Source organism: Pituophis catenifer, unplaced genomic scaffold, assembly GCF_029215685.1.
Source record: "Pituophis catenifer annectens isolate HBS135680 unplaced genomic scaffold, rPitCat1.0.hap2 SCAF_1, whole genome shotgun sequence".
Classification (NCBI taxonomy): Eukaryota; Metazoa; Chordata; class Lepidosauria; order Squamata; family Colubridae; genus Pituophis; species Pituophis catenifer.
The window spans coordinates 100,470,136-100,492,089 of record NW_027256881.1 but is presented as its reverse complement, the minus strand read 5'-3'; the positions used below and the strand labels follow the sequence as shown (position 1 = coordinate 100,492,089).

The 21,954-nt window shown below is 38.5% G+C and overlaps 1 long non-coding RNA gene across 1 annotated transcript; it reads left to right on the top strand.

Annotated features, from left to right (window-relative positions):
- The first annotated feature begins 4,471 nt into the window (after window positions 1–4,471).
- On the top strand, window positions 4,472–13,011 carry LOC139323831 (uncharacterized). Its single transcript, XR_011601022.1, has 3 exons — window positions 4,472–4,540; window positions 11,688–11,823; window positions 12,646–13,011. It is a non-coding gene; the product is annotated as an uncharacterized lncRNA (long non-coding RNA).
- Window positions 13,012–21,954: the final 8,943 nt, after the last annotated feature.

Genomic DNA, 21,954 nt, shown 5'->3' with positions numbered 1-21,954 from the left:
TCCTAGTGGCAGAATATCTATTTTTTAATTCTTTCTTCATTTTTTTTCTCCCAACAGCCTTAAGATATCAGTTTGTCTGAGGTAGCTAATTGGGTCCAGATAACCCAGTGAGCTTCCATAGCTGAAGATGATCTTGAACTTTATTTTGGTCATAAAGGTAAAGGTAAAGGTAAAGGTTCCTCTCGCATATGTGCTAGTCGTTCCCAACTCTAGGGGGCAGTGCTCATCTCCGTTTCAAAGCCGAAGAGCCAGCACTGTCCGAAGATGTCTCTGTGGTAATGTGGTCGGCATGACTAAATGCCAAAGGCGCACGGAACGCTATTGCCTTCCTACCAACGGTGGTCCCTATTTTTCTACTTGCATTTTTTACATGCTTTTGAACTGCTAGATTGGCAGAAGCTGGGACAAGTAACGGGAGCTCACCCCATTACACAGCACTAGGGATTCGAACCGCTGAACTGCTGACCTTTCGATTGACAAACTCAGCGTCTTAGCCACTGAGCCACCGCATCCCCTATTATATTGTTATGTTATGTTATGTTATGTTATGTTATGTTATGTTATGTTATGTTATGTTATGTTATGTTATGTTATGTTATCATAGACCAGCATAAAATACGATAGGGAAAAATTATATCTGTTTCACTAATAACACTGAAACTTATAAGAGATAAGCTAACATTGCTAACATGTTATTTTAATATTAAAACACTACAATCTTTCTATAAAAATTCTTAATTTTAAATCTTAAGACTATGAACTAAAGTGTATGTGGGGGACAAAGGTCGCAAAAAAGTTGTAAAGACTGGCAAAGATAAAAAGTAAAAATAAAGGAGGGGTTCTTAGTTTACCCATGCCGAGTATCTAAAATTATCTGTTTACACATTTGAATTTGCTGCCAAGAAAAATCTAATGATGTTGTACATAACAAGTGGTTCCTTATCTGAGGGGGACAAAACCAGGGGGAAAAAATAAAAGAAGGATGAAAGTTTCTAACTATATTGGTAGTAGAGGCCATGTAAAAGCACATGAGTGATGATCTCAATAGCATTTGTGCTGCATGGACAGATTCTTGTATACACAGGGATACTTTGTAAATCACTAATTAAGGAGGGTAAAACATCAAGCTTGGCTTTTAGAAAGGCTTTTTTATGATGCTAAAGTAATTAAACTTCGGCCAGGTTCCTAACTGCAATGAGTTGGATGAACTCTAGTTGGGCTGGGATATGGTTGACCCCATTCTGGAATTTTCTGTTTGGGATCTTTTTTCTGAAGATTCTTTTAGCTTGAATGTATTCCAAAAGAAGGAATTGCTTAAATGGCAAGCCAACACGGGTAAATTTCACCAAAAGTGCTTGTTTCCATAAAGATTGAAATTGATCTGCCAGGAGTATTGAAATTAGTCCTTGTAAGAAAAAGAGGCATTTGAGAGAGTTGTGGTGGCGTAATGATTAGAATGTAGTATTGCAGGCTAATGCTGCCGATTGCCAGGAGTTTGATCCTGACTGGCTCAAGGTTGACTCAGCCTTCCATCCTTCTCAGGTCGGTAAAATGAGGACCCAGATTGTTGGGGGCAATATGCTTATTCTGTAAACCGCTGTAAAGCACTGTAAAGTGGTATATAAATCTAAGTGCTATTCCTATTGCTACTTGAACCAATAGATGGACACCTTTATTTTGTCCTTCTTCCCTTCTGAGCCTCACACTACTTTACACAAAAGTAGTGAAAAAGGATTTGTAAAAACTTTGTATGACCTCAACTGATTTATAGTGAAAGGATAGTTCCATCTGAGCACCCTAAAGGTTTGGGGTGAAGTATCATCAATTAGCTGATAATACACAGCTTTATATTTCCACTCTGAACTGTCTGAGTGATGTCCTGTCTCAGTGCCTGGAGGCTGTAAGGATCTGTGTGGGGAACAATGGGCTTCAGCTCAACCAAAGCAGCAGGGAATTGGGTTTTGGGGCCCTTTAGTACCAAGGTTTTCCCTGGATGGGGTGGCACTGCCTCAGAGAGAATCACTGATCAATCTGGGTTCCTCTTAGACTCATAGCTCTTGCTGGAAGACCAAGTGGTAACCATGGCTAAGAAGGCCTTTGAACAGCTTCAGATTGTGTGCCAGTTGCATCCATTCCTGGACGGAGAGGCTCTGCTCACTGTCACTCATTCCCTCATGACTTCTCCTTTGGGGAGAAGGGGCTACATGGGGCTCCCTTTGAGGAGCATTCGGAAGCTTCAGCTGGTATAGAATGCAGCTGCATTGATTGTAAATGGTGTCATTTATTTGACACATGGAACACTACTGTTTTTGGGGCTGTATTGGTTGCCACTGTACAATTCAAGGTGCTGGTTGTGACCTTTAAAGCCCTTCATAGCTTGGGACTGGGTTATTTGAAGGATCATCTTCTTCCAATTGTTTCTACACATCCAGCAGGATAGACGTGTTGCGGATCCTGCCAGTCAAGGAATGCCTGCTGGCAAGGACCAGGAAACATGCCTTTTCTATTATAATGCCTGCCCTCTGGAACATCCTTACCCTGAGATTAGGATGGCTTCAATCCTGCTGGCCTTTCAAAAGGCCTTAAAGACCTGTCTGTGTGCCTGGGCCTGGGATCACGAGTGTGTGAAGGGCCCTGTTTCCTGGTTATTGACATCAATGGATTATAATATCTCTTAGCTGCTAATTGTATTTAATTTTATTTTTTATTGTGTTTTAACTGTTTTAATTGTTTTTATTATTGCTTGCCACCTAGAGTCCCTGTTTTGAGCTGGGTGGTTACACCAAACTGAATAAATAAAATAAAACAAATATTTGGACCAAGGGTTTTACTGTCAAAAGTTTCAGAGCTACTTGTACACGTTCCCTAGCCTTTGTTCACCACACTGAGTCTTTACACAAATGATGGGAGAAATAACTACAGGTAGTCCTTGACTTATGACCACACTTGAGCCCAACATTTCTGTTGTTAAACAAGATAGTTTTTATGTTAGTCTTGCCCCATTTTAGGGGCATAGGACCTAGTTATCTTCGAGACCGCCTGCTGCTACCGATGACCTCCCACCGACCTGTGCGCTCCCACTGTGAGGGCCTCCTCACGGGTGCCATCAGCCAAACAATGTAGGCTGGTGACCCCCAGGGGGAGGGCCTTCTCTGTGGGGGCACCTACCCTCTGGAATCAGCTGCCCCCAGAGATAAGGAGAATCCAAGACCTTGGTGCCTTCCGCCGTGCCCTTAAAACTTTATTGTTTCAGCAAGCCGGGCTGGCTTAATATATTTTTTAAATATTTTTAATTGGTTTGTTATTTTAAATTGGGGCCAAATTAATATATATCTTTTTAATTGTTTTTAATGTTTGTATTGTATGTTTTTTATCTGGCTGTACACCGCCCTGCGTCCTTCAGGAGAAGGTGGGGTATATAAATTCGAAATAAAATAAAATAAATAAATAAATTTTATGACCTTTCTTGCCACACTTGTTAAGTTAGTAACACAGTTGTTAAGTGAATCTGGCCTCCCCACTGACTTTGCATGTCAGAAGTTTGCAAAAGATGATCACATAACCCCAGGACACTGCAACCGCCATAAATATGAGTCAGTTGCCAAGCATCTGAATTTTGATCATGTGACCATGAGGATGCTGCCACGGTCATAAGTGTGAAAACGTACATGTCACTTTTTTCAGTGCCGTTATAACTTTGAATGGTCACTAAATTAACGGTTGTAATTCGAGGACTACCTGTAGAGCAGATAAATATAGGAAAGGAAGAATGTAGCCAAAGCTGATAATATTGAATATTCATTGAATAGTGATTCACTTAGAAGCTTAAGTTTTCCTGCTGTTTTCAGCACTGTGGTCTCTCCATATTCCCACCCTTTTTCTTTTTCTGCAGTCTTGCTTATTTTTATTTTTTTCATTCGCTGGACTAAAGTCATGTCTTTGGTTCATTCAGGGCCTTTTACAACATCTGTTTTCCAGGCTATTGGAATGTGGTTTTCTTCTATAGAAGAAACTAAAACAAACAAACCTGCATTTGAAGAGTGACAGAGTTGTATTTGATAAAGTGTCTTTGCACGGCCTGAGTTCTCCTGATGCAAACTCTTTCCTAGAGCTTTAGCAGAAATCAGAAATCCCTGTGGTTGCCCATCATTATTTAGGTTTTTAGCTATGTCAGAAATAATCATACGTAGTCATGGCTGCATCTAAATTTAACAACATTTAAAGCAGATCAGTGGTCATGATTAAGGAAAACCTGTCTGATTTCAATACGCTAGATGAAATCTACTTCCAACCTATAATGCTCCAAATATTTTGTCTTTTTCCCCATTCTCCAGTAGCATGCTTTCAAGTCTATGGCTAATGATTCAAATCTTAATATTTGTTCACTGTGACCTAAGGTCGCTGAAAATGAACAACAGCAGCTCTTTGGACTGAATGTGGAAGGAGGTAAGTTACTACACAGGAAACACAGGAGAAGATGATTTTGCATTCAGTTCTGTTCTGCAGACCTGGTTAGAAGATCAGTTGCTTGGAACCAAAGGTATTTTGAAAGCTGCAGTAGTCCTTTAATAGCAAATGGTGATATTTTGAGACTGCTGACAGCACACATTTTATACTGTTGGTGTTACTGTAACTAACTCTGTTTCAGAAGGTCTGTCTGTATAAAGATCATATGAGCAATACTGTCATATGTGCTGTGTTGGAATCAAGTAGCTTCGATTATTCTTCTGGTTTGCCTAAAAAATTATATGCTGAGCTCTCAGTGTAAGCACATGTGGTTTTAAATCCCTTCTCAAATGATTTTTTGTATTCACCAGTTAAGAAACTGCAAAGTTAAAAGGTACTAAACGGAAAAAAAAATCTTCTTATTTCACTCACTCAACATTCATGTTACATTCCTGGCAATGGTGAAATTCAAATTTTTTTTACTACCCGTTCTGTGGGCATGGCTTGGTGAGCGTGGCAGGGGAAGGATATTGCAAAATCTCCATTCCCAACCCACTCTGGGACCAGCCAGAGGTATTTGCCGGTTCTCCGAACTGCTCAAAATTTCCGCTACCGGTTCTCCAAAACCTGTCAGAACCTGCTGGATTTCATCCCTGATTCCTGGTATGTTATGCTATACCAGGGCTGTCCAAATTTGGCAACTTTAAGACTTGTGGATTGGCTGGCAGGGGAATTCTGGGAGTTGAAGTCCACAGTTTTAAAATTGCCAAGGTTGGATACCCTCGCTCTATATAGTTTCAAATCCAAGAGAGTTCATATATAGAATTTAGAAAAAGTATGAATACCTCTCAAATCTGTAAGGATTTGTTTTAAGTACCCAGCATTTTATGTAATATAGAAAAATATCAGGAGGCATCTGCCAGAACCTTTTCCAACTAATAAATTTTATTAAAAAGCATATGTTTTTGTGAGCAGCGGCTTACTTTCTCAAATGCAGAGATCTGATAATAATGACCTGCAGCCCAGGTAAACTTATAACTTTAGTATAAATTTGTTTCTCTAGGTACTAGCAGACGACTCCTGATTTTATTGTCATCATAGACTAACCTGGTACTCCTCCTATAATGGGTAATATACAGGGGTGAAATGTAAAATTTGTTACTACTGGTTCTGTGGGCGTGGCTTGGAGGGGTAATGTGACTGGGTGGGCATGGCCAACTTTTTTTTTTTTTTAACTTTTCAAAGCATTTTTTCTAATGCTTTGAAAAGCCTCTGCCGATCAGGCAGCTCAGCTGGGATCGTCAGAGTGGCTTTTTAAAAAATGCCTCTCTGCCGATCAGGCAACTCAGTTGGGATCGTCAGAGACTTTTCAAAGCATTTTTTTTACCACCTCTTCGGCCAAGAGGTTGCAGAAAAAAATGCTTTGAAAAGCCTCTGACGATCCCAGCTGAGGTGCATGATCATCAGAGGCTTTTTTTTTTACTTTTGAAAGCATTTTTTCGTCGGAAGAGGTTGTCGAAAAAATGCTTTTAAAAGTAAAAAAAAAAGCCTCTGATGATCATGCGGCTCAGCTGGGCACGGTGGGGGGGGCATGCAGGGATTTTTGCTACTGATTCTCTGAACCACCTGCCGCCATCACTACTGGATCGGGCGATTCGGTCCGAAACGGGAGCATTTCACCCCTAGTAATATACCAGTTTGTCTTCTGATGGTCATAAAAGTTCTGATGCCAAACTACTCAAATGCGGAACATGCTTTGTATCCACTATTAAACAGAGGGATCTTTTTTCATTAAATAAAATGTTGAAAGAGGAAGAACAAACACCTGGCATTTGCATTTATACCAGGAATCGCATCAGGAATGTGAAAAAATTTGTCCTGTCTGCAAATATCCCTGTTTCATCCCTTCACCTCACTTTTTTCTTTCCGGGTCATGGAAACAGAACCTTTCTATCCAATTTGAACACTTTTTTTAAAAAACAGATTTAGTTTTTCATTTGCAAAGAATGTTTTCATACCAATCTCCATCGTCAAATGCTTCTTCCCAGTCAATAATTTCTGGCCTAATTTGGCAATGCTTTAGTTTCTTCTCTCATCCACTGCTTTTTTAGAAAGCTTGTATATTATTTCTTGGTCCTAATAAAGATATTGCCCAAAAATGAATTCTGATTATTTCTTTATTATAGATTATCATACCATACTTTTAACATGCTGGTCAAATACTGTGCCAGGGGTGAAATACTCCCAGTTTGGACCGGATCGCCTGATCCCGTAGCGATGGCGGGTGGTTTGGAGAACTGGTAGCAAAAATCCCTGCGCCCCCTCCCCATGCCCAGCTGAGCCATGTGATCATCAGAGGCTTTTTTTTTTAACTTTTAAAAGCATTTTTTCTACAACCTCTTCGGCCGAAAAAATGCTTTTAAAAGAAAAAAAAAGCCTCTGATGATCGTGCGGCTCAGCTGGGATCATCAGAGGCTTTTAAAAGCATTTTTTTCTGCAACCTCTTCAGTTTAAGAGGTTGTAGAAAAAATGCTTTTAAAAGTAAAAAACAAAAAAGTTGGCCACGCCCACCCAGTCACATTACCCCCACCACCAAACCACGCCCACAGAATCGGTAATAACAAATTTTACATTTCACCACAGACTCTGGGGGCTCCTGGGGGCCCTGCAATGTCATCACAGGGGGTCCACGAAGGCTTGAAAAAATGTTATGATTTAAATCTTAAGTCTTGGGGAACCATGGCCATGATCCGTGGCCACAAAAAGTATTTAAAGGGGTGGTGAAGAAAAGCTTGAGAATCACAGAAATAGATCATTATGCACTTGTAATATTCTGGTCAAGCTATTTTTGTATTAAAATGTTGGATGGAATGGAAAACATCCGATTCAGTTTCTCCTGCTGTTCAGTCATCAGACTAGATTGCGTTACAAGTAGTCCTTAACTTATGATTATAATTGAGCCTGGAATTATGGTCATAAATCATGCTGATTGTTAAGCAGGTTACGTCATAAGCATACCCAATTTTATGGCCTTTTTTGTGGCAGTTGTTAAGAGAATCCATTGTCCAGAATGGATGTTTCAGTTGAATACAGAGAGAATTAATCATTGCGAGTTCCTGGAAAACACTGTAAACTAGTCTTAAGACTTCTGAAAGCTCCAATGTGCTCTCAAGAGCCACACTTGTGCAACATTGGAAGCTGTTGCTGCATGGAGAGATGGGGACTCGACTTGCAAAGACATGGCTGTTCCCCCAAGCATGTGGGTTGGGTTGAGCAGAGTCCCCTTTTGGTTGTTTGTATTATTGTGTTTGGTTGCCATTTTATATTCTATATACAGTATTATATTATATATTGTACAGGATATGTTTTTAGTTTTCATGTGGTACAGTGCCCAGAGGCACATTGTTTGAACTGGGCAGCCTTGTAAATCCAGGAAATGAATAAAATAAGTAAATAATAAAGATTTTCATTTCACTTCTTACCAAAAACATTTATTAGCATTGTTAATATTTGCTGAGAACAATTTTTCTCAGGGGAGAAAAATATCAGAAAGTTGTTGGTAGTACTTTTTCTGATTGACAATGTTTATTTAAAAGCATACATTTTTGGGAGCTGCATATCACTTTGCCAGATGCAATTAATCTGGAAACTCATATGGAAGCTGGAAAAGGTGTTTCAGACTCATTCTGATTTTTTTGATACCATAAACTAACTTGGCTTTCCTACAATATCTCACTGCATGAGAAAGTCATTCTGTTGTTTTGTTACACCCACTGATGAAAAATGTTTTACAAGATTCCAAAAAATGAAACAATTCCTCAAGATGGTAGAAAAAGAAATTTAAACTCAGTAACTAGAGACAGTCATTTTGTGAATGGGCAATTAAAGAATCAGAATGGCTTGTAACTGTATGAAATATAACATCTCATTTTACTAATGTGCAGGCCATAAAATTAGCTGTATGTTAATTGATTTCTAAAAGTTCTCCTAAAAATTGCTGATACTGTAATTCCCTGCTTAGAGAACAGCATGATCCATGATCCAGAAAGACTTATTTCCTAAGTGTGTGTGTGTGTGTGTGTGTGTGTGTGTGTGTGTGTGTGTGTGTGCGTGTGCGCATGAGAGAGAGGGGGGGCATTTCGGTGACTGAATTTGATTCTAACATTTTCAAACAAGTTTTTTTTACATATGTGAAGGTCAAATAACACAAAACTCAAAATACCTATTTAAAAGAACTGAAAATAAATGAAATAGTTTCTCTCCAGCATTTGTTCAAAACCACATCAGCTGGAAAGTGCAGTTCAGTAACATCAAGTGATTTTGGCTAAGGGCATCTCCCCAGGGTAATTTTTTCATGGACTGGGTATGGGAGAAAATATAAAAAGCAGGTAGAAAGGAGGAGATGCTTTGACATTCGAAGAGCAGCAGGATAAGAAGGTTTAAGCCATGGCTGGCATAAGGTGATTTGGGTAAAATTAGGAACCCTTCCTGGTCATTCTATTGATAATATGTCCGTCTGGGCAAAAAAGGCTAAAATAAAATTGGGTGAGGGGTGAAAGAGATTTAAGCAAAATTTTCCCTAATTCAAGAAAAAAAAAAAGATAAAGTCATTTTCCAAGTTAAACTCACCTGCTTAGATTCCCAGCCAATGAGGTTAGTCAGGTTGCTATGAAACATTCCTGGAAAGGTGAAGCAGAGGAACCTGGAAATCTATCTATAGTAGTGATGGCTAACCTTTTCCGGACTGAGTGCTCAAAGGGTGTGCATGTGCACGCGTAAATGCATGGATGCGCACCCAAACCCCCCAAATACTATGTGAACGCAGTCCTCTGCATGTGCCCCATTCCTCGTGCATGTGCCCCATGCCTCGTGCATGTGTGTGCCCACCCCTGCACAAACCCACACATGCATGCATGGCCCTTCACATGCCTCTCACATTAACCTTAACCCTAACCCCCCACATTGGCTCCACCCCAACACATGCACACGCGGCCCATGCACGCAGCCCACCCACCGCGCACGCGCAATGGAGACCTGATTACCTGGCTGGCTGGAGGCACGCACGCATGCATGGCGGAGCTGAACTGGAGCAACAGCTCGCATGCCCACAGAGAGGGCACTGCGTGCCACCTGTGGCATGCGTGCCATAGGTTCACCATCACGGATCTATAGCATCCTTCCATTCTATAGGCTTCACATATTTAATACAGGTGAGGAAGATCTGTTGTTTTACAGACCTAGAGTGCCTCTCGAGGATAATCAAGTTGCATTCTAATACCAACAATAAATTAATGGTAATGCATTTTTAGTGCTGTATTTACCAATAAGAAATAAAGAGAAGAGGGAAGGAAGAATTGCTAAAGCAAGCAGCTTTGCAACAACACAAAAGGAAATTAGCAGTTTGGCCCAGTTTAGTAACTAGAACAGGCTGTTATCATTTGCTGTTCCATGAAACTAGGGTTGCAATGGTAAAGGGGAACTCTTTTACCATTTTAGATAGAGAAAAAACATTTTTTAGAAATGATTCACATTATGGGAATTGATCCTGACCATATTTTAACAACTTTAACATGTGTAAACTTCAATTTTGATACATCCTAAGACTGACAATTTTAAGAAGCACTAGTTTAGAGGAAGTTGAGCTCAAGGCAGTCATCCTCAAATGATGAATATACATAAGCAACAAAATTCCTTCCAGTCTATAGGCTTCACATATTTAATACAGGTGAGAAAGATCTGTTGTTTTACAGACTTAGAGTGCAGAGGTGGGTTTCAGCAGGTTCTGACCAGTTCTGGAGAACTGGTAGTGGAAATTTTGGGTAGTTCGGAGAACTGGTAGTAAAAATTCTGACTGGCCCCACCACCATCTATTCTCTGCTTCCCAAGTCCCAGCTGATCAGGAGGAAAAGGGGATTTTGGAGTAACCTTCCCCTGGATTGGGGAGGGAATGGAGATTTTACAGCAACCTTCCCCTGGAGAGGGGTGGGAATGGAGATTTTCCCTGCCATGCCCACCAAGCCATGCTACGCCCACCAAGCCACACCCACAGAACCGGTAGTAAAAAATTTTGAAACCCACCACTGCTAGAGTGCCTCTCAAGAATAATCAAGTTGCATTCTAATACCAGTAATAAATTAATGGTAATGCATTTTTAGTGCTATATTTACCAATAAGAAATAAAGAGAAGAGGGAAGGAAGAATTGCTAAAACAAGCGGCTTTGCAACAACACAATGATTCACATTATGGGAATTCATCCTGACCATATTTTAACAACTTTAACATGTGTAAACTTCAATTCTGACACATCCTAAGACTGACAATTTTAAGAAGCACTAGTTTAGAGGAAGTTGAGCTCAAAGCAGTCATCCTCAAATGATGAATATATATAAGCAACAAAATTCTTACATCTTAGTCCTTTCCTAAGAAAGAGGATTTATACGTCCATCTTGTATTATTTTAAAAGATGGTTTAACTGGTACCATGTTCATGTATTTGAAATTGCCACACTATTTTAAAATGTATATTGAGAGGCTAAAGAGAAAAAAAAAGTCTATCGGCAAGGATCTAAATCTAAATCTAAATGACTTAAATCTAAATCATTTTTAATTGTTCACAAAAATTAACAAGTGGAAAAAAATGATGCATGATGTTAACTGATTAAATGGAGGAAATTAGTAACATTTGGGGCCCAGAGAAATATTTAGGCCTTTGACCAATTTTTGGATTATAGCAGTGGTGGGATTCAAGTAATTTAACAACCGGTTCTCTGCCCTAATGATTTCTTTCAACAACCAGTTCACCAAACTGTTCAGAAAGTTAACAATCAGTTCTCCTGAAGTGGTGCGAACTGGCTGAATCCCACCACTGGATTATAGTCACCAAAGGAAAGAATAGACACTTGGTCTCAACATAGCTGTCAAAGTAGGAATCATTACTAAGCATAAATCCTCCATCACAAAAAGATAAACCTTGTTCAAATTACAAAATGATAAACTAAGTAGTCCCTAACTAAGTTCTCAAATCTCATGTGAACCATTTATTTCCTTCTTTTACAAGAACATCAATTTCATAGAATTCAAAGCAATGAATTCACAGCAGGCCATTTTCCTCTTTTTGCTCTAGGTTAAAACTCTCCCACAAGTTTTAATTTTTCTTTTTCCACCCATAGGTTCTCTTCTACGACCATAAATTCTAATACATTTAAACTTAATTCCCCTCTGCTCTTTATTCTTTTTTCCAGGGGTGAAATCCAGCAGGTTCTGATAGGTTCTGGAGAACCGGTAGCAGAAATTTTGAGCAGTTCGGCAAACCGGTAGCGGAAGTTTGGAGTAGTTTGGAGAACCAGCAAATACCACTTCTGACTGGCCCCAGGAGTGGTGAGGGAATGGGGATTTTTCAGTATCCTTCCCCTGCCATGCCCACCAAGCCACACCACGCCTACCAAGCCACACCCACAGAACCAGTAGTAAAAAAATTTGGATTTCACCACTGCTTTTTTCCTATGATCAGATTCCTTTCTGTTCTACTTTCTTCCCTTTGTTGGAAATGAATTCAACCAACAAGCATGGGTCGATGAAAACAAAGAGACTTTATTAAAAGAAAATAATAAAAACAATTTTGCAAAATAGGGTGGTATCCCAGCAGATCTCAACAAGGAGTTTGAGCCAGGAAGCCACACCTAAAGTTTCAAAAGCATTACATTTTATAGCTCCTTATACCGACGCCCCCCCATGCCCCTCCTACATCGCATCCAGTGACCGATCACAGCTAATCTGAAGCGCCTTTTAGAGAGAACATCATCTCTTTCTCTAATTACATGTTCATCTCCCTATAACTAACCATAAAATATTTTGCAAGCATGGCTTTTTCTTATTTCTAGTGCCTTGGCATTAAAGAGTGGGCCTCTTTCTAACAGGCCTCAGACAAAAGAAGATCTATTCTAACACAACATTGTTACATATTGGTATGCTTTCAGCATGTTCTCCAACTATCTTAAAGCAGAATAATGTCTAACAAATTTAACAGAGTAGCCGAGCTGGAAGGGATCCTGCAGGTCATCCAGTCCATCCCCTTGCCTGAGCAAAATTGAATCTGCACTTATATGCTTTTCTAACCTATATACCTACATACTATTTTATTTTTGAAATTTTCTCATATCCTACACCACTTCCTATTTTTTTCTGTTCTCCTTCATACAGGTAACCACCAACTAATCAAAACTCTCAAGCTGGTTTACAATCACCTTGAAGGGCCTAGGTGAAGCGGGCTCTGATGGATGACCACTGGATAACTTTCTATTCACTCTATTCTAAAAAGCAATGCATCCGGCTGGAAAGAGTACAAACTCAGCCAAGGTCCTTTTGGTTCCTCTAGGAGGCCTCTAAGTTGTCAGAAGAAAGGAACATTCTAATGACATACAGCTTAAAGGTTGGTTAGGTCAAGGGGATCCACATGAGTTAAAAGTTGTCCATCGTCAAAAGATAAAAGATATGCTTCAGTAATCTACAAAAAGAATTATGATTGTTTTGCAAAGAAACTCTGTAATGTCAATTAAAATTGATAAATGTATAGGACCATATGAACTGCTGACTTCAAAAGAATCCTTTGTCTAGAAGGGTATAAAACCATTGTACCTGTTTCAATATTTTCAGGATCAGACTCAATAAAGATAATAGAAGTTATAGGTTTAAATATAATTCTCTTTAATCATAATAGGCATTCTATATTCGCTGAATATTCAAGATAGAAGCAAGGAAAATGGGGAGGATGGCTCCTTTTATATACAAGGGGCGGAGCCAGGAATGGGAGTGGTAAATTATGAATACATTAAAGCTCAAGTAATAAGTTAACCCCTGATGTTCCATATATACATTATTTACACATTAGAGAATAAGGCATTTACATCTGACAAATCCCCCTCTAAATGCCGGTTCGTTATACAACACCAGTTACATTCAGATTCAGGACAATATAATACATATAATTTAGAAGTTAAATATTTGTGTTGTTTAGAAGGTAAGGGTTTTGTTAATATGTCAGCTAATTGTTCAGAAGTATCACAATGTATTGCTTTGATGAATCCGTCTTGAGATAGTTGTCTCACGTGCTTAAATTTTATATCAATATGCCTGGACCTTTGTCCAATTGCATCGGATCTAGAAATTTCAATGGCCGCTTTATTATCTTCATGCATAATAAATGGTAAAGTAGGTTTCTTCCAAACATCTGTGATCAAATCATTGAACCATACAAGGTTATTTGCAGCTTTAGACAAGCAAACATATTCTGCTTCTGTGGTAGAGGTGGCTACCAGTTCTTGTTTACCAGTATACCAGTAAACTGGACAATCGTTCAATAGAAAAACATAACCAGAGGTACTCTTTCTGCATGATGTATCACCAGCCCAATCTGCATCAGCATAACAAGTAATTTTTGGTTCTTTGTCATTATTGGGTTCCAATATTAAACAAAAATCTAATGTACTTTTCAGATATCTTAAAATTCTTTTGACAGCTTCCCAATGATACAAGGTTGGTTTGCTAACATATCTTGACAATAAATTAAGAGGTAATGCAATATCTGGCCTAGTCCAATTAGATATATAAAGGAGTGAACCTATAACTGATCTGTAAAATGTGTTGTCTTTAAACTCAGGGGAAGATTCATCATTGTTTCTAAGAAAATCAGTTTGCATAGGTGTGTCACATGTTTTGGCATTATTTAAGTTACATTTGTTTAGGAGTTCAATGATTTTATCTTTCTGAGTAAGTTTGAATCCCCTTTTTGTTTTGTTAATTTGTACACCAAGGTATTTATTCACTCTACCTAGTGATTTCAATGAGAAGTGTTCGTTTAACTTATTTACAAAGATTTCCCTGCTCTCTTTATGCTTTCCAATATATAAAATATCATCCACATAAATTAATACAAATTCAATATGATCATTACTCTTTTTTACAAAGAAACAGTTATCAGCAGTGGTGGCGTTGAAATCCATGGTCTTTAGTACTTTTACCAAACAATCGTACCATCTTTTGCCAGATTGCTTCAATCCGTACAGACTCTTATTTAGTAACCAAATTTCGTTCTTATTAGTGTATTGACTGTGTGGTGCTCTTACATATATTTCCTTATCTAATTTTGCATGTAAGTATGCAGTCTGTATGTCATATTGAAACACGTCTAGATTGAGTGCAGATGCTACTACAAGAGCTGTTTTGACACTCTCTGTTCTCACTGTGGGTGAATATGTGTCAGTATAGTCTTCTGGATATTTTTGTGCATAACCTTGTGCAACTAGTCTGGCCTTGTATAAGGTATTACCTCCTTCTAAATTCTTAATTTTATAAATCCACCTGGTACCTATAATTGTTTTATCCTTAGGTGCGATCGCAGGTGTGAATACGTTTAATCCTTGTAAACTTTTCATTTCTTTTTCCATAGCTAGTTCCCATTTTTCTCTTTCTTCACGGGGAAGTTTCAGTACTTCCTCATATGTATTAGGTGTTATTTGTTCTCCATCCATATGCATAATATAATCTTTGTATTTATTTGGCATTTGGTTTCTATTATTTCTAATATTTCTTTCAGGTTTGCTATGGTTGTCATGCAAATATCTGGCTTCCTTTTTTGTTAATGTGTCTGTCTTTATTTTATGCTGACTATTTGTCCAAGTTTTGGTTTTGTTCTTACTTTTGTTAATATTTTGATTTTCTGTTGTTCCTTCCTCGCAAGATATATTATCTTTGCTTTTATTAGGAAAAATTTCATTAAGGTGCAACTTAGACCAATTGGCCTGCTCATGAAACACAGCTGTTCTGGATACTATAAATTTGTTATTATTATCGATGAATCTGTACCCTTTGGTTCCAGTTTCGTATCCCATGAATCTTAATCTCCTGGATACGTTTTCTCCCTTTCTCCTCAATTGTTTAGGTATGTGCACGTCTGCAGTAACTCCAAATATGTGCATGTGTGCTAATTTAGGTTTTCTATTGTACATCACCTCATATGGTGTCTTATTCACAATACTGGACCATGTTCTATTTTGAGTGTAATTTGAATAATGTAAGGCTTCTGACCAAAATTGTTTGCCTAAACCAGCATCCTCTAATGTGCATCTAATCATGGTTTGTAGTGTGGAGTTCTTTCTCTCTGCAATCCCATTTTGAAAGGCAGAAAATGGATTGGACGTGAAATGTAGCATCCCTCTATCCTTTAACCATTGTGAGAATTCTTTAGACATGAATTCACATCCCCTATCTGTCATAATTTGTTTTATTCTGATATTATGTTGTGTTTCTATGCGTTTGTAGAATTCCTTAAATTTCTGAAAGGTTTCATCCTTGTGCTTTAATGTGTAAACAAAACCATAGCGACTGTAATCATCCACTATTGTTAGGAAGTAACGTTTTCTATAGGTAATTGATGGAGTTAATGGACCAACTAAGTCCATATGTACCAAATCAAAAATATTGTTAGTTGATCTGTTAGATTTTTTTGGTCTGGGACTGGTTTTTAGTTTGGTGGATTTACATACTGAGCATTCTAAATAATTTTCACAATTTTTTATTTTTACACCTTCTGCGTGTTCAGTCATTTTTTGTACTACAGGAAAGCTTGCATGTCCTAACTTCCTATGTAAGATATGAGCACACTCATCATGAATTGGTTTACCTATTTTTGGTTTCTTCTCATTGTGTGTATTTTTGTTATCATGAGTTATTTTACATTCATCATTGTCACTGTTACTGACATTTTCATCATCTGCTTCAATACAATCTTCCATATTTGAATCAATGTTATGTAACCATCTTTCTTTGGTTATCAGATAGGGTAGACCCCCTTTTATCATCACAGTGCCTACATTTGTTTTGTTCTTTTCTATAGTTGCTTTCCCCTTTGAGAAAACTATATTGATTTCAGATTCTCTGCTTAGTTTTATAGCACTTAGTATGTTGTGAGGTATTTCTGGGATTAATAATACCCCCTCTATTTTCCCTAAACCAGGCAAGGTCACATTTCCTCTGCCTAATACTTGAACCTTTTCTTGATTAGCTACCTTTATCACAAACTTATCTTCTGTAAATGAAGATAATATACTTTTGTTATTAGTGGTGTGATTTGTTGCACCAGAATCAATAAGCCAATTATTGTTCTCATCTTGTTGTGTTTTGGTGCTGTCTTGTTTATTTAGCCCATTTAGTGACCCAGATTTTCTCTCTTTTGAATTTTCTCTACCCCCTCTACTTTCTCTGTAGTTTGGTGGACTTCTATATTTGTGTCTATCTGTGGAAGATTGTCTGTGATTGTATTTGCTCCTATATTCTGGCCTATGTCTCTCCCTTGGGACTTTGGGACAGTCTCTTCTACTGTGTTCCCTGGATCCACAATTGTGGCATCTAAAGGCCTCATTATATTTATCTTGAAAGACTACTTTCCTAAAAGATTTGTGTTCTGTTTGGTTACTGGAACGATTTTTTCTTGAATTGTCTTCTGCTATCAATTTGTTAGATAGACTTTCTATTGATAAATATCCCAAATTAATGGTATCTAAGTGTGACATAAAGCTATCCCATGATGGATCAAGTGAATTGATAATAACACTTTTCATAGTTTGATCTGAAATCACTTCCCCCCTCAATTGCAGCTCAGCTCTTATTTTGTTTAGATTTATCAAATGTTCACTTATAGAAACCCCTGGTTTCACTCTAGAAGAAAAGAAATCCTTAGACATTCTTGTGGTTGTGGCTACGCTATCGCTGTGAAATAGATTAAACATGCATTGAATTATTTCTGATACAGTTAGGTTTGGTTTGATGCTATGATACATTGCAGGAGACACGCTAGAAATTATTATGAAAAATGCTCTATGATGTAAACAGTCTATTTTTAAAGTCCAAGGTCTTCTTGGAGGACTAGTTATAAAGAATAGTAAATTTTCTTTCATAAAAATAACCTGAAGCTGTTGGTACCACTCTTGTAAATTAATGCCATCAACTCTAAGTTTTGGGAAGTCACTGGGTAAGTTCCCCACATTATTTTGTCCATTACTTACAACCTGAGGCAGTCCGTGGTCTCTCAAGTGCAGGAAATTACAGAACGGCATTGGGATGCTTGTAACGAGTCTGCGCGGTTCTCTGGCCAGTTCAAGTCTTTCGGGGCCGTCTACGTAGTTTTGCACATGCGCGTTGCTCATTTCTTCTTTGGCGCCGTTGTGGAAGGTTCTCTCCATTTCAGCTCTCTCGATCCGCTCCTCTTCAGATGAGTCGGTCTCTGGCTCGGTTTTTGGGGCTTTGGTGATGGCGGCGGTTCTTCTCTTTCTCTTGTGTGTGCTGGCACTCGATTCTGTCTGCGGTGTAGGACGGAATCGGCATGGCTCTCTGGGCTCGGGTGTCGTCGTTTTCGAAGTCATGATGGGAGCGTGCAGGTCTTGAGTTGTCGGTTTGATTGCTTGCTTCTTCGTTGATGTCTTAGAAATTTTCAATCTTGGCCCAAAAGCAGCAAAAAGTGTTTTCATTGCTGACTCTACTTGAGACTTTGTTAAATCGTCTTCACTTTCTGATTTTGGTTCATCTGAAGAGTTTGAGACTTCTTTTTCACTTTCTTCGTCTGATAGCGTTTTTCGCGCCAGAAATTTTGAACTGAGCGTTTTGATTGGCTCTGCTTCACTCTCTTTTGAAGTTCGTTGAAACCAAGATGGCTGCCGTTCAAAATTTCGCGCGGGGTCACATTTTTTCTTTTTTACAACTATTTTCTCAGTAGTCATTTCACTCACAGTTTTTTGATCTTTGGGTTTTTCTTTAATGATGTTTTTCTCTCTCGCTGCTCCGCTGTTCCTCAGCATCTCCTGGAGGTCCGCGATGAGTCTTTCATCATTCTTTTGGCTTTTTAGTATTTTTAATATTTCTGACCTGAGTTCGTTATTTTCTATCTCGATTTCTTCCTGGTCGTTATTTTCACTCATCAGTTCTTCTTCTTCAGTGGTGTATTCTTCGGATTCTCTCGAAATCGCATTAGTGGATTCGTTGATCATCTCTTGATCAGTTTCTATTTCTTTGCTGTAGGCCCTGGTGTTGGGCCTATCTTTCTTGGACATTTTTAATTACTTATTGAGTCAATTAACCATCCTCTGCTACCAGCTTGTTTCAATATTTTCAGGATCAGACTCAATAAAGATAATAGAAGTTATAGGTTTAAATATAATTCTCTTTAATCATAATAGGCATTCTATATTCGCTGAATATTCAAGATAGAAGCAAGGAAAATGGGGAGGATGGCTCCTTTTATATACAAGGGGCGGAGCCAGGAATGGGAGTGGTAAATTATGAATACATTAAAGCTCAAGTAATAAGTTAACCCCTGATGTTCCATATATACATTATTTACACATTAGAGAATAAGGCATTTACATCTGACAGTACCTAATTCCTGTCTTTGTTCAACGCTTCATGTACAGAGCCTTGAACCTATTGCGCAATATATAAAATCTGTCTCTGATCAACCCAAAAGTTGTGTTTGTCTTATTAAATCCACAACATAGGCAGCATTGAATCCAACAAACTAATACTGTTGGGCCCCACTAGCTAAGACTAAACGTTCTTTAGGAAGACATCAAATCAATTAAGAAATTAGATCTTGGCACACTGACAAAATTATGCACTACCAACCAAACAACATGCAACATTCTGGATTATGGTCTAATATTGTAGCTTCAACCATTGTACCACTTTCAGTGGTTGTGCTGATATCTTCTCTTAGTTTCGTCTTGAAGCATACAGCTATAGATGTTAAGGTACTGCTTGAAACTAGAAACCTTAGGATCAACAAATCATCATGTGATTATACAGGTAATTGTTCCATGTGGTTTGCTAGGGACTCTGAAGCTATTTACATTTCAGATGCTATTTTTGATTATCATCCATTATTATTTTCATTTCCTTGTCCCTTCTCTTTCCTTCCCAAAACCTGAATTCACCAGCAGATGGCAATAAAGGCTTGAGAGAGATGTGAAATTAGCCACACCTTATTCAAATGCATACATACTGTATATAAATTCTAAAGGCTTATAAATACATTCAATTATAAATGATTACAAAATGTTTAATCAGGGACAAGGCTAACCCCCTCACACATTCAAAGCACAAATAACCACAGTATATTGTACATGATAAAAACTGAGTTCAGTTCAGATGCTTGTAGCAGTTGTTTATGTTCAGTAGTATGTTCATTAAGCTGTATTAATTTATGAGGGGGGGAGGGGGGAGAGAGAGAGAGAAGGGCTGTTTCAGATGATTGCTAAAAAAACCCAAAGCACTTTCAAGCTTCTATTTCTTAAGGTTTAAATCACCAAGAATAAAATGAGAAATCTAGGTTTCCTGTGTTTCCTAAAAATCTAGTTGAACATGTAAATAAATTGAGAACCAGTTTGGTCTATTGGTGAAGATTCCAAACTAAAAACCAGGAGACTGAAAGTTTGAGTCCAACTTTAGGCCTGAAAGTCATCTGAGTGGACTTTGGGCCAGTCACTCTCTTTCACCCCAACCCACCTCACCGGCTTGCTTTTGTGGAGGGGAAAATAGTAAGAGGAAGGAATTTGCAATTAAAACTAAAGACAGAGAAATTAAGGATTAATAAAAGGAAATGTTTTTAATACAGTTCACAATTGGATATACAGTATTCACCTCCTTGAGTTATTTACAAAATACTAAAAGGTAGAATAAAAAAAACTATTAAAAATTGAACAATTGGGGAAATTTATTGGTTTTGTTTTCCCTCATACGAAGGGTCACTACTGGCAAAAAAAAAAAAGTCACCATCAAGCCTTTTCCTTTATTCAATATGTGGTGTGATGGGAATGTTCAAAAGTAGACAAGTGCAGAAAAAGAGGAAAAATAAAAAAAATGAGAAATAGAAAAGTAAAAATACAGTAAAGAAAAAGAAAAAATATAAAGAAGTGACTCCCCACCTTCACTACAAGTACACCTTCTGTTAAAATACAACAATTGATATTTTCTTCCCAAAGCCCATTGTTTATCATTAAACAAATCCATAAAGCTTTGTCATTTCAGTCCTGATGTCAGCAAAAGTTCATTAAGGGTTACCAGAAGACACTGCAGTCTGAGCACACCTACAGGACACATTATCTTGAAGCCTCCTTTTAAGGAGCAGCTGTCTGGAGCACTTATTGGCAATCTCAAGTCCTTTCCTTTTTTGGAGAGGAATTACAAAGAGCCAATCTTTTGGCTGGCTTTTCATTCCCCTGAAATCGTTGGACCCACTTTCTGTAGAGCCATCATCAGTCCACCATTAGTTCTGCCGCAAGTCCCAACACAAACCATTTGGGTGCTTATATCTCGGAGGACCTCTCATGGACTATGAATGCTAACGTGCTTGGGAAGAAGGCACAGAAGAGGCTGTACTTCCTGAGAATGCTCAGGAAGATAAATCTATCTCAGCATCTACTTCTGTCCTACTATCGCAGCACCATTGAGAGTGTCCTGACATACGGCATTCTTGCATGGTATGGGAGCAGCTCTGTAGCGGACAAAAAAGCTCTATAGAGAATCATTAAAACTGCCCAGAATATCATCAGACTCCAGTTACCAGCCCTGGATGACATCTTCGAATTTCGCTGTTTGAGAAAGTTGCATAACATTCTTAGAGACTCTTCCCATTCTGCTTACAATCTTTTTGAACTGTTGCGTTCTGGCAGAAGATACAGAACAATTAAAACTCAGACCACACGTTTTCTGAATAGTTTTTATCCCAGCGCTATAATTGCACTCAACAATGAACTAAAGGGCCACCATCAATGAGCTGATGGACAGTATTGGACAGTATTACTTGGTCTGTTGTGTGGATATTTGGGTGGTTTAAGGGTGGAGAATTGTGGTGGGTGGGAGTGTTTTTGGAGATTGTTATGTGTGTTGGACCTGATCTTTGGGTGTTAAGTGAATTTCGTTGCATGGGTATACTGTGTATACACGTATAATGTCAATAAATTCATTCATTCATTCATTCATTCATTCATTCATTCATTCATTCATTCATTCATTTGGAGCAGAGATGGGTTTCAGCAGGTTCTGACCAGTTCTGGAGAACCAGTAGCGGAAATTTTGAGTAGTTCGGAGAACCGGTAGTTAAAAATTCTGACTGGCCCCACCCCCATCTACTCTCTGCCTCCCGAGTCCCAGCTGATCGGGAGGAAATGGAGATTTTGCAGTAACCTTCCCCTGCCACGCCCACCAAGCCACACCCACAGAACCGGTAGTAAAAATTTTTGAAACCCACCACTGATTTGGAGGCTGAAAAGGGAAAACATTTATTTAAATCTAAAAACCACTAGGGATTACTTTAAGATACCTTTCTTATGAGCTGGAAAGGAGATGAATAAGTGCTTTTTTTAAAAAAGGGTTAATTATTCCACAGTCAGAGAGATGCAAAGATAAGTGTATAGTCTTTTCGCCAGGAGAGTGGTTCAATCCCACCCCCCACCCCCCATATAT